This window comes from Aethalodelphis obliquidens, unplaced genomic scaffold (assembly GCF_003676395.1).
Source record: "Aethalodelphis obliquidens isolate GAN/ISIS:26980383/991018 unplaced genomic scaffold, ASM367639v1 scaffold56, whole genome shotgun sequence".
In the NCBI taxonomy this organism is placed as follows: domain Eukaryota; kingdom Metazoa; phylum Chordata; class Mammalia; order Artiodactyla; family Delphinidae; genus Aethalodelphis; species Aethalodelphis obliquidens.
The window spans coordinates 3,383,720-3,395,996 of NW_020838000.1; the positions used below are offsets into that span (position 1 = coordinate 3,383,720).

At 37.4% G+C, this 12,277-nt stretch overlaps 1 protein-coding gene across 6 annotated transcripts in view; it reads right to left on the bottom strand.

The window, feature by feature from the left end:
- Nucleotides 1-12,277, bottom strand: part of UBE2E2 (ubiquitin conjugating enzyme E2 E2) — a 366,525-nt gene that overhangs the window by 246,405 nt on the left and 107,843 nt on the right. The gene's annotated exons all lie outside the window — the stretch shown is intronic.

A 12,277-nucleotide genomic window follows, 5' to 3' on the forward strand; every position in this document is an offset into this window, starting at 1 on the left:
AAAAGCAGGATTTTTTTTAATTTTTAAAATTTTTTATTGAAGTATACTTGATTTACAATGTTGTGTTAATTTCTGCTCTACAGCAAAGTGATTCAGTTATACATATATATATATACATTCTTTTTCATATTCTTTTCACTATGGTTTATCATAGGATATTGAACATAGTTCCCTGTGCTATACAGTACAACCTTGTTGTTTATCCATTCTTTACATAATAGTTTGCATCTGCTAATCCCAACCTCCCACTCCATCCCTCCCCCAACCCCCACCCCTGGCAACCACGTCTGTTCTCTATGTCCGTGATTCAGTTTCAGTTTCATAGATAGGTTCATTTGTGTCATATTTTAGATTCTACATATAAGTGATATCATATAGTATTCGTCTTTGTCTGACTTACTTCACTTAGTATGATAATCTCTAGGTCCATCCATGTTGCTGCAAATGGCATTATTTCATTCTTTTTTATGGCTAGGTAATATTCCATTGTATATATGTACCACATCTTCTTTATCCATTCCTCTGTTGATGGACACTTAGGTTGTTTCCATGTCTTGCCTATTGTGAATGGTGCTGCTATGAACATAGGGGTGCATGTATCTTTTTGCATTATAGTTTTTTCTGGATATATGCCCAGGAATGGGATTGCTGGATCATATGGTAATTCTATTTTTAGTTTTCAAAAAGCAGGGTTTGTTTTGCTTTGCTTTTGCTTTGTTTCAGTGAACCTAATGACCCTGCATCGTTAATTTTTTCTCTTAACCTGTCTACATTCTTTGTACAACTTTTTGTCTTTTCTCAGTTCTATATTACTTTCCTGCCAGATTTCCTTTCCTGTCTTTGTCCTAAGTTTGTCCCTGTCCTGAATCGCTGTCAAGGCCCTTCCTGTGGCACTCACTCCAGTGAGGCTGTGCTCCCCCTGAGGGCAGTGGGCACCTGGCCCTACTACCCAGCTGCTAATCATCAACACACAAAATGTGGAAATGGATTGCCTATAGACAATAGTGTTCACTGAGGTGATTAAAGAAGCACTGACTAAATTTAAAACCAAGTAAACCCCACCCGGGAATCTAGGCACAGAATGCCCTGGTTTTTTATATGTAGCCTTTCTATAGAAAGTATTCCAGGAAATAGGATAGAACCAAATTCATGATAGTTAAAAGCTCTCTACATACATGGGTACTATATTTTCATAGGAAGGGTGTGAAAGGAAGAATGGATAGGTGTGCTCTGTGATATGGTGAGAAAACAAGGAGCTGTGAGAACGGCATTTTGATATTTAAGGACCGGGGTTGTAGGATGAGGAAATCCTAAGCTCCACCAGTGGTGGAGGTGGACCTACTGGATTCATTTGAATAGAGAGAGAAAAGATGTTGCTGAGTTCTGGAAATGGGAAGAAAAAGAGGTGAAGACAACCAAAGAACACCTCCAGTGGAAGATGCCAGGAGGAAGATGCCCAGGCAAACAAACACTTCCTGGGTGCAACTCTCTCATAAAAAGGGAAGAGAGAAGTGAAAGCAGAGAAGAAGAATCAATGTGGCTACTGCTTATAAAACTTTAAGTTTTCAAAAGATGTACTAGCTATTAAATTAGAGTGTGGCTAGCACTTTTTCTATGTGATGAAATCTACAACCAGTTATGAACGTATTTTTAATGAACGGTGTTTTAAGACATTAAATACCTATACCCTACTACATACAGTATTATGGATATTTTATATGTGTCATTCAATGTCACTGATTTGTTCTCAGATTTTCTCAATTACCCATATTCTCAAAGTAGCAAGTTTTCTGCTAAGGCAACTATGTCACTGATATTGAATTACCTACTTATCCATAAAATAAGAGCTGTTTTCCATTTAACTGGATATGAGAGAATAAGGCCAACAGCAGAAGAGAAGTGTTCTGGAAACACACTGCGGAGAGAAGGCAATTGCTTGTTGCAACTACAGGCAACAAGTCTGTGACTGTGAAACTGATATGGTCGTTCACATAGAACTGGAGGCGAATTGAGAATAACTAGAGAATCAAACTTCTGAGTAATAACAGACATGGTTTTGAGAGGCATGAGAGAACTTTCTGGCATGGTGATAATGTTCAGAACTTTGATCTGATTGCTGATGACATGGGTTTATTCCTATCTTAAAAGTCACTGAGCTGTATGATGTATAAATAAAACTTAACGTTTACACATTTTGCTCTATGTAAGTTACATCTTACTTTTTTAAAGGCGGGGGAAAACTCACCTGAATTCTAATGCGTACTTCAGACTAAGATATTATTTTAGTTTTTATTATTTCTACTGGATATACACTGAGTTTCATCTTTGAACTCTTCTTCAAAGGGATACCCTAGGAAGAAAAACTAGCCAATATATTTCATTTATAACTGTCACGAGCTGAAATTTCCCAACACTAACCTCTGTTTCAGATTCCCACTGTTGCTTCTGCACTGTTAGTTGGTGCCGGCAGGGGGTTAACAGCACTCAATTTAACCTTGCTATTTGTACTCTGTTTTGATTTTTTTCTTTTTTTCCTAATTTAACTTCCTTACATGGTTTCCCCCATTTTAAAGATCGTCCATGCACCAGGGGGTCTGTACACTGAACGACCGTCGTGCAGGTAAGCACACAATAAAAGCACATTTAAAGATAATGTGGAGCTACAAGACCTTTCTTTTTTTCTGGGAGCAAAGAGGTGTTGCTGTGAAATCACTGGAACAGGAGAAAAACTGAGCAAGTCTACTCATGCTGTTATTTTTCTGAGAAGATTACAGACCTGTCTAAAATACATATGACTCAGACAGGTATAGATTAATTATAGGTTATATGTCCAGACAGAGGGGCATCTCTGTGACTGTCCTACCTGCAGCTCGCCATGCACACAGGCTTCTCAGCCGAAGCACTTCCTCTCTCTCCCCCACTTTAAAATTCTAGAACCTGTTGTGCCTGGGGCCTACTGTTCTCCCAATTCCCTCTCCTTCCCCTCTTGCCTGACCTGCCCCCTTTCCTTGTCCCTTCAATCCTATCAATGTTGACCCCTTCTGATTCAAAACACAGTCTCCAGCAGCAGAATGGGGGAGAACAGGGGAACTGAAGAGGGCGGTGCTGAAACCCCAGATCCGTCCCTTCCCCCCTTCCAGAATCCTGGTGAACTTAAACATTCACCACTCTTACGAATGGTCTCTCTTTTTTCTTTTAACTTATTTATTTTTACTGAAGTATAGTTGATGTACAATATTATGTAAGTTACTGGTGTACAATATAGTGTTCACAATTTTTAAAGGTTATGCTCCATTTACAGTTATTATAAAATATTGGTTATATTCCCTGTGTTGTATATATCCTTGTAGCTTATTTTATATCTAATAATTTGTACCTCTTACTCCCCACTGCTATATTACCCCTTCCCACTTCTCTCTCCCCCTGCTGGTAATCACTGGTTTGTTCTCTGTTATCTGTAAGTCTGCTTCTTTTTTATTGTATTCACTAGTTTGTGGTATTTTTTAGATCCCACATATAAGTGCTATCACACAGTATTTGTCTTTCTGACTTACTTCACTTAGTATGATAATCTCTAGGTCCATCCATGTTGCTGCAAATGGCATTATTTCATTCTTTTCTATGGCTGAGTAATAATTCCATTGTACATATATACCACATCTTCTTCCATTCATCTACTGATGGACATTTAGGTTGCTTCTATATCTTGCCTATTGTAAATAGTGCTGCTATGAACAATGGGGGTGCATGTCTCTTTCTGAATTCGTGTTTTTGTTTTTGTTTTGTTTTGGATATATACCCAGGAGTGGAATTACTGGGTCATAAGGTAGTTCTATTTTTAGTTTTTTGAGGAACCTCACTACTGTTCTCCACAGTGGCGGCACCAATTTACATTCCCACCAACAGTGCACAAGGGTTCTTTTTTCTCCACAATCTCACCAACACTTATTTGTGTTCTTTTTGATAATAGTCATTCTGACAGCTGTGAGGTGATATCTCCTTGTGGCTTTGATTTGCATCTCCCTGGTGATTAAGGATGTAGAGCATCTTTTCATATGGCCTGTTGGCCATCTGCATTTCTTCTTTGGAAAAATGTCTATTAAGTTCTTCTGCCTATTTGTTAATCAGGTTGTTTGTTTTTCTGACGTTGAGCTGTGTGAGCTGTTTGTATGTGTCGGATATTAATCCCTTATCGGTAGTATCTTATGAATGGCCGTTGTCTTTCTCTGAGCGGGTACTGAGTAAAACACCAGATTGGCGGAAATGGCTCAAATTCTGGCAATCCCATAAGAGACTCTCCCTTGGAGTTTAAACAGGAAGGAGAGCCCAGCTTCCCTGTGTTCAGCCCGCAATTCCCTTCATTTCCGACCCCCCCCCCACACCCTTTGCATAATTCCAGCACATTCCTATCCTAGTCTGGGGCCTGAGCTTCCACTCGTTTCATCTTCATGTGCTGGGCACGAGGCACCAAAGTGAAAACAACAACAAAAACACGTCCAGTGACTTGGAGGTGCGGGAGACCCAGATCTCAGGGAAACATGCATTCCAGTTATCCCAAGCAGGGATCCTGAAAGCATTTCTCCACAGATGCATTTGGTGAATAGGGAGTATAATAATTCAGAGACTATTCTACTATAATATTGTAATAGTCTACTACTGCACTGGGTGATATATATCCTGGTTTACACCTGTTGTCCTGGCATATTTATTTTTAATAACAGCATCCCCTTTCACTCCCCAAAAGTTTGGCAGATAAATTATATGTTCACTCGAGTCACAACAAAATGGACCTCTCAGGGGAGGTTGGGATTGTTTAACAAAAACCCAAAATATAAGCAAATGACATTAAGTATTTCAAAATCAATGTAGTAATAGTTATGTTTGAAAGTATTACAAATGCAAATGTTCATTAAATGTTCTTAAAAACAAAACAAAAAACCCTTTGGAAAGAGGACTGTCATTACTATGATGTAATTTGTACATGATGCCTACAGCACTGCTATATAATTAATGTGGAATAACCACCTAGTATTTAAAACATTAAGGCAGATGGCATAAAATCTTCAGAAAAGAATAAACATTTCAACTGGGAATTTTTCAGCTTTAATAATAAAATTAAATGTTTACATTTTTCTTGTTCCCAGTTCTTTATAATTAAAGGTAGCCAATCATGGGTCGTCAAGAGATACTGACTTTAAAATTTGACAAACGTTTTACATTTATCTTTTACCTTTTTACCTTTGTAAAACACATTGCCTCCTATAAATTATACTTCACATTTAAATGTACAGGTATGAATCTGCATTAGTAAAACATGCTTCAGTAAGAAAACAGTTTGTTTTCTGATTTAATACTAATCAGCCATTGTTAATGTGCTATAAAATACTACTTAAGAGAGATACCGATTCCAATTATCAAAGTTAATGGCCTCAGTTGTCTCATCTTGCCTTAGTCTAGGACATTAAGCATGCAGAACCCATAATTTAATTACCACCTGTTAATATTGGCTCTAAGTTCATTCCTCTCCTTTCAGGATGTAACTCAGAAATGAGCCAGTTAAAAACCATTATTTTCCTTCTCAAAACACCAGACTGCTAACTACACCCACAGGATACTGATCACAGATTTGCTGGGACTTTCAAGATGGAATTTGCTGCCTCTTGCCTTTAGGGATTGCTAAATAAAATTATTATGTTTGTCCGTTTATCGTTCTAATTGTTTAAACCTCTAGGTTCTATGAAGAGATTATATTTTCTTCCTTTAATATATTTATATACCTTTAAAACCATTCAAGAAGTGGAGAGTTATGTCTTTCTATAAAAATAAAGGGCAAAAATAAAAAGAAATCTACACCCTTATTCCTATTTGAACATCATGAGATGGGAAAAAACATCAGAGGATGTGGCACAGAAAGAGGGTTAGCTTATCATGAAATCCCATTGATATGCACTGGAGAAACATACCGTTCATTTCCAGGAATTTATTAGAAACTTTGTCCCCTGTACCCTCCTGCTCTATGTACATTCCACTGAAATCTAATTTTATCACTTCACCCAAGGGAATCAAACTCTGGGAAATTAATTTGTGTTAACCAAACTCACAAGAGATTGATTTACAGACGAGTAAATCACTTTTTAATTTGCCATGAGAAAGCGACCTGATCCAAGAACCAGAAAAATTCATCTGATGTTTCTGAGTTCCCGCTACTCTCAGCTGAGGCACCACAGTGAATACAGAGGTGAAAAGCACTTGGTCTTTTAACAGGTTCATAACCTGGTGGCGAGGTCTTGGACAAGGGCACACACAAGTCAGATGACAGTTACTGCCTGAGTGACCTGCAGTGGTTCAATGTAGAGAGGAAGCCTCCTTCTTTCTGCTACGTAGACTCTGAAAGTTAGGAAGCCAAATTATACTGCAAATGGATTTTTGGTGGATGCATTTTAAAGTAATACATGTCTCTCAAGCCATTATTGGTTAATAAATTACCTTTCCCTTTTCTCTGCATGTTTTTGTATAAAGAACCGTGACCATATGTCTATAATTAGGGCATCTTTGCTCTTGGATATATTTCAGACAGTCTGCAAATGTTTTTAAATTATAACATATCCAGATCCACGAAAAGCCCCTTCTTACTCTGGTTGTTATTACAACATCTATCTCTCTACTTTTGTGCTCTAGAGTCACCACTTACTTGTAGGTTGATTCTAAAGTTAATGCATAAGGCAAAAATTATGTATAGTCAGAGTACTCTTAAAAATTCCATAAACAGCCTACAAGTTAGAGTATAAGTGGGTTTCTTAAAACAATATTCAGTAAAATATATATAATGTTTAGTAAAACATGATACAATAAGGAATATATAATCCAAAAGTAACTTACTTACAGTATTTTAATATAAAGTATTTATATAAAAAGAACTTATATAAATTAAATGAATGTATGTATTGTGCATGTCCTCTGTCATAACACCCACATTTGTAGATTTCTTCCATTGGAATTTCCTAACAATATGTATTGAGATACTTGTCCTTTACATCACAAGACAGATTGTGATGCTCTGAAAAACTTTCCTGTATCCAGTCTATTTTAGACATTTTATGTGGATTCTTATTAGCTTCAGTCTCAGGCATCTCTCCTAGATGTGGATGTTAGTCATGCTTTTCTCTAATTACTATATCCACCCAAACATACCATGCAACCGGCTGGCACTGAGCCCATGCTCTGTCTCTGACGGTGGGCAGCTAACTAGCCTATAAGGAAATCAAACCCCTGACCTTGATGTGATTTGCACTGCACTCCATCAGCTAGGCCTGGGTGCCCATGTGCCTGGAATGATAACATCGTTTCACTTGGCAAGCACACCGGAAGCACCAGTAGCTGTGGACGTATGCTTCAGCCGGCATCCAAAGTATGTTACTATGTGACTTTGCTCGCTATCGTGTAATTCTAGGTAATCATTAGTGAGCATTTATGGTACTAACTGTTGCCTGATTATTTTCACAGTGAGGTCAATATTATTTCTACCTTTAGGAGACCAGAGTTTGAAGGATGTGCAAAAGCCTTGATGTGAAAGAAACCAGGAGGATGTTTTCCACATCTACTAGATCGGTCAGCAGTGGTCAGTTTATCTATTAGATCCGCATCTTCTAGATCAGTCGGTAGTCAATTTATCTATTAGATCCTTGCCATTATGCGGAACACTGGGAGGACTTGGTGAAAGATGGTTTTTAGAATCTGAAATTGAAAGTGTACAGAGCTCGGGCTCTGGAATACAACAGGTGTATGTCAATTTCACCTGCTCAACTTACTGGCGTTCCTTATCTCAGTTCCTTATCTCCCTTCTGGTTTTTGAGACAATTAAATGAAATAACAGATAAAGTGTTTAGCATAGTGCCTGGTATATAATTAGAGCTTAATAAATAGCTTAATAAATATTATGTTTTTTTCATCTTAATAGCGATATTTGAAATTTCAAGTTTTCAACAACTTTTACCTATCTCTTATATGTGTACCTAGAAACAACTACATATATATAACTACATTTATGCTAATGAGGACACAGTAGTCATTACCAACTCCCAACACCTATTTTTGGTGTCGTAAAGTTAGTTATTCCCCCATGATATTTTCTTAATCTGCTATAATGTGAGATTTATGGCTACAGCTGAGAGGTATTTAAAAGCAGAACAGGAACCGCACAAGTTTCTTAAAATAAGAACACAAAGTGAGCTCAGGCACATGATGTTTATATACCTATCTAAAAAGGAAATTTAGTCAGTAAGCAGAATATACTCAAAGCTAACCACAAATGAGGGGTAAAAGAATACCGCAATTTACTTTAAAATTATACACATCTTACTTTCATTAGTGTATACAGGAATTTTGTAAAAAAAATTATTTTTCTTTAAATTTCAAAGCTATGTGTCCCCCATCTGAATAATTCTAATTCTACTGTGGTATTGATTATACTCTACAACTTAAGCTCAACATGAGGTGTGTTCTGTCCTTGGCAACCTTAATAACATGTATGCCATGTAACCAAACCCTATCTTCTGCAGGGACCAGCAAGTCAAGCTCATGTTTCTCAAAATATGTCAGCTGTCAGCAGCAAAATGTTGCAGGCAGCTCTCAATTTTTTTATTCATGTGTAATAAATGTATTTACTTAAGATTTTTAAAAGTGTGTTGATTAAAAAATTCAGTAAGAAAACTAGTATAGACACAACCGGCTAAAGTTGTGGAAACCGCACAAAACAAAGGTGGATATTTGATGATATTTTAACTTAAAATGTTATTTGTCTTGACAGACCTATATTTTACTTGAGAAGAATAACGTTAATACTAATCTTGTTTGACAAATCTCTGACTCCCGTTATTACATTTTTAGAAGCAGTGATTTGCTAATGTTTGTGCAAACTCTCCTGCGGTCTATAGACTTGTCAGATACTGAAGTGTTTCCTTAAAATTAGTGCTGCTATATTTGTATTTATATCTTCAGGAGAAGGGCTCCCTTTCAAAATCCCTTTGCTGTATACCGGAAACTAACACAATATTGTTAATCAACTATATTCCAATATAGAATTAAAAGTTTTTCTAAAAAGTATATTGATACTGTTTCATCAAGAAATTGAATGTCTGTAGAATCGTTAAGCACTGGAGATTTTTAAATGTAAATTATGAAGTAGCTCTTCACACCTGAAGAAACATTACACAGAGATTCCCCTATGTTTCTTCAAGACTGTGTACTGATTGAGTTCTAACTACATCTCAGGCATGGTTCTAAACCCTGGGTATAGAGGGGTACACAAAATGGACATGGTTCCTACCCTCCTGACTCACTCAGCTAATGGGAGAGACAGGAGACAACTAAATACACCTCTCTGAGGAGGTGAGATTTCCACTGAAAATCTGAGAGGGGTAAAGGCAGGTTAGGTGCAAGTAGAAGGAAAATGTGCAGAGACCAGGGGCCGAAGTGAATATCGTCTGTTAGACAAACTCAAAGTAACCGCGCATAGGGGGGCCTGCTGAGGGAGGGAATGAGTAAGAATCCCCGCCAGGTAGTGTGGCTTGACAATAAATTAACTCCCAGCAAAAATGGACAACCTGGAAGAAATGGACACATTCTTCGAAATGCACAACCTTCCGAGACTGAACCAGAAGAAGTAGAAAATACGAACTGACCAATCACAAGCACCGAAACTGAAAATGTGATTAAACATCTTCCAACAAATAAAAGCCCAAGACCAGATGGCTTCACAGGCGAATTCTATCAAACATTTAGAGAAGAGCTAACACCTATCCTTCTCAAACTCTTCCAAAATATAGCAGAGGGAGGAACACTCCCAAACTCATTCTACGAGGCCAGCATCACCCTGATACCAAAACCAGACAAACATGTCACAAGGAAAGAAAACTACAGGCCAATATCACTGATGAACATAGATGCAAAAATCCTCAACAAAATACCAGCAAACAGAATCCAACAACACATTAAAAGGATCATACACAATGATCAAGTGGGGTTTGTCCCAGGAATGCAAGTATCCTTCAATATACGCAAATCAATCAACATGATACACCATATGAACAAACTGAAGGAGAAAAACCATATGATCATCTCAATAGATGCAGAGAAAGCTTTCGACAAAATTCAACACCCATTTATGATAAAAACCCTCCAGAAAGTAGGTATAGACGGAACTTACCTCAACATAATAAAAGGCCATATATGACAAACCCACAGCCAACATCGTCCTCAATGGTGAAAAACTGAAAGCATTTTCACTAAGATCAGGAACAAGACAAGGTTGCCCACTGTCACCACTATTATTCAACATAGTTTTGGAAGTTTTAGCCACAGCAATCAGAGAAGAAAAAGAAATAAAAGGAATCCAAATCAGAAAAGAAGAAGTAAAGCTGTCAGTGTTTGCAGATGACATGATACTATACATAGAGAATCCTAAAGATGCTACCAGAAAACTACTAGAGCTAATCAAGGAATTTGGTAAAGTAGCAGGATACAAAATTAATGCACAGAAATCTCTGGCATTCCTATACACTAAGGATGAAAAATCTGAAAGTGAAATCAAGAAAACACTCCATTTACGATTGCAACAAAAAGAATAAAATACCTAGGAATAAACCTACCTAAGGAGACAAAAGACCTCTGTGCAGAAAATTATAAGACACTGACGAAAGAAATTAAAGATGATACAAATAGATGGAGAGATATATCATGTTCTTGGATTGGAAGAATCAACATTGCAAAAATGACTCTACTACCCAAAGCAATCTATAAATTCAATGCAATCCCTATCAAACTACCACTGGCATTTTTCACAGAACTAGAACAAAAAATTTCACAATTTCTATGGAAAAACAAAAGACGCTGAATAGCGAAAACAATCTTGAGAAAGAAAAACGGAGCTGGAGGTATCAGGCTCCCTGACTTCAAACTACACTACAAAGCTACAGTAATCAAGACAGTATGGTACTGGCACAAAAACAGGAATATAGATCAATGGAACAGGATAGAAAGCCCAGAAATAAACCCACATATATGGTCACCTTATCTTTGATAAAGGAGACAAGAATATACAATGGAAAAAAGCCTCTTCAATAAGTGGTGCTGGGAAAACTGGACAGGTACATGTAAAAGAATGAAATTAGAACACTCCCTAACACCATACACAAAAATAAACTCAAAATGGATTAAAGACCTAAATGTAAGGCCAGACACTATCAAACTCTTAGAGGAAAACATAGGCAGAACACTCTATGACATAAATCACAGCAAGATCCTTTTGACCCACCTCCTAGAGAAATGGAAATAAAAACAAAAATAAACAAATGGGACTTAATGAAACTTAGAAGCTTTTGCACAGCCAAGGGAACCATAAACAAGATGAAAAGAACCCTCAGAATGGGAGAAAATATTTGCAAATGAAGCAACTGACAAAGGTTTAATCTCCAAAATTTACAAGCAGCTCAGGCAGCTCAATATCAAAAAAACAAACAACCCAATCCAAAAATGGGCAGAAGACCTAAATAGACATTTCTCCAAAGAAGATATACAGACTGCCAACAAACACATGAAAGGATGCTCAACATCACTAATCATTAGAGAAATGCAAATCAAAACTACAATGAGATATCATCTCACACCGTTCAGAATGGCCATCATCAAAAAATCTAGAAACAATAAATGCTGGAGAGGGTGTGGAGAAAAGGGAATCCTCTTGCACTGTTGGTGGGAATGTGAATTGATACACCCACTATGGAGAACAGCATGGAGGGTCCTTAAGAAACTAAAAATAGAACTACCATACGACCCAGCAATCCCAATATCTCAGGCATATACCCTGAGAAAACCATAATTCAAAAAGAGTCATGTACCACAATGTGCATTGCAGCTCTATTTACAATAGCCAGGACATGGAAGCAACCTAAGTGTCCATCAACAGATGAATGGATAAAGAAGATGTGGCACATATATACAATGGAATATTACTCAGCCATAAAAAGAAACGAAATTGAGTTTCTTGTAGTGGGGTGGATGGACCCAGAGTCTGTCATACAGAGTGAAGTAAGTCAGAAAGAGAAAAACAAATACCGTATGCTAACACATATATATATATGGAATCTAAAAAAAAAAAAAAAATGGTCATGAAGAACCTATGGGCAAGACGGGAATAAAGATGCAGACGTAGAGAACGTACTTGAGGACACGGGGAGGGGGAAGGGTAAGCTGGGACAAAGTGAGAGAGTGGCATGGACAT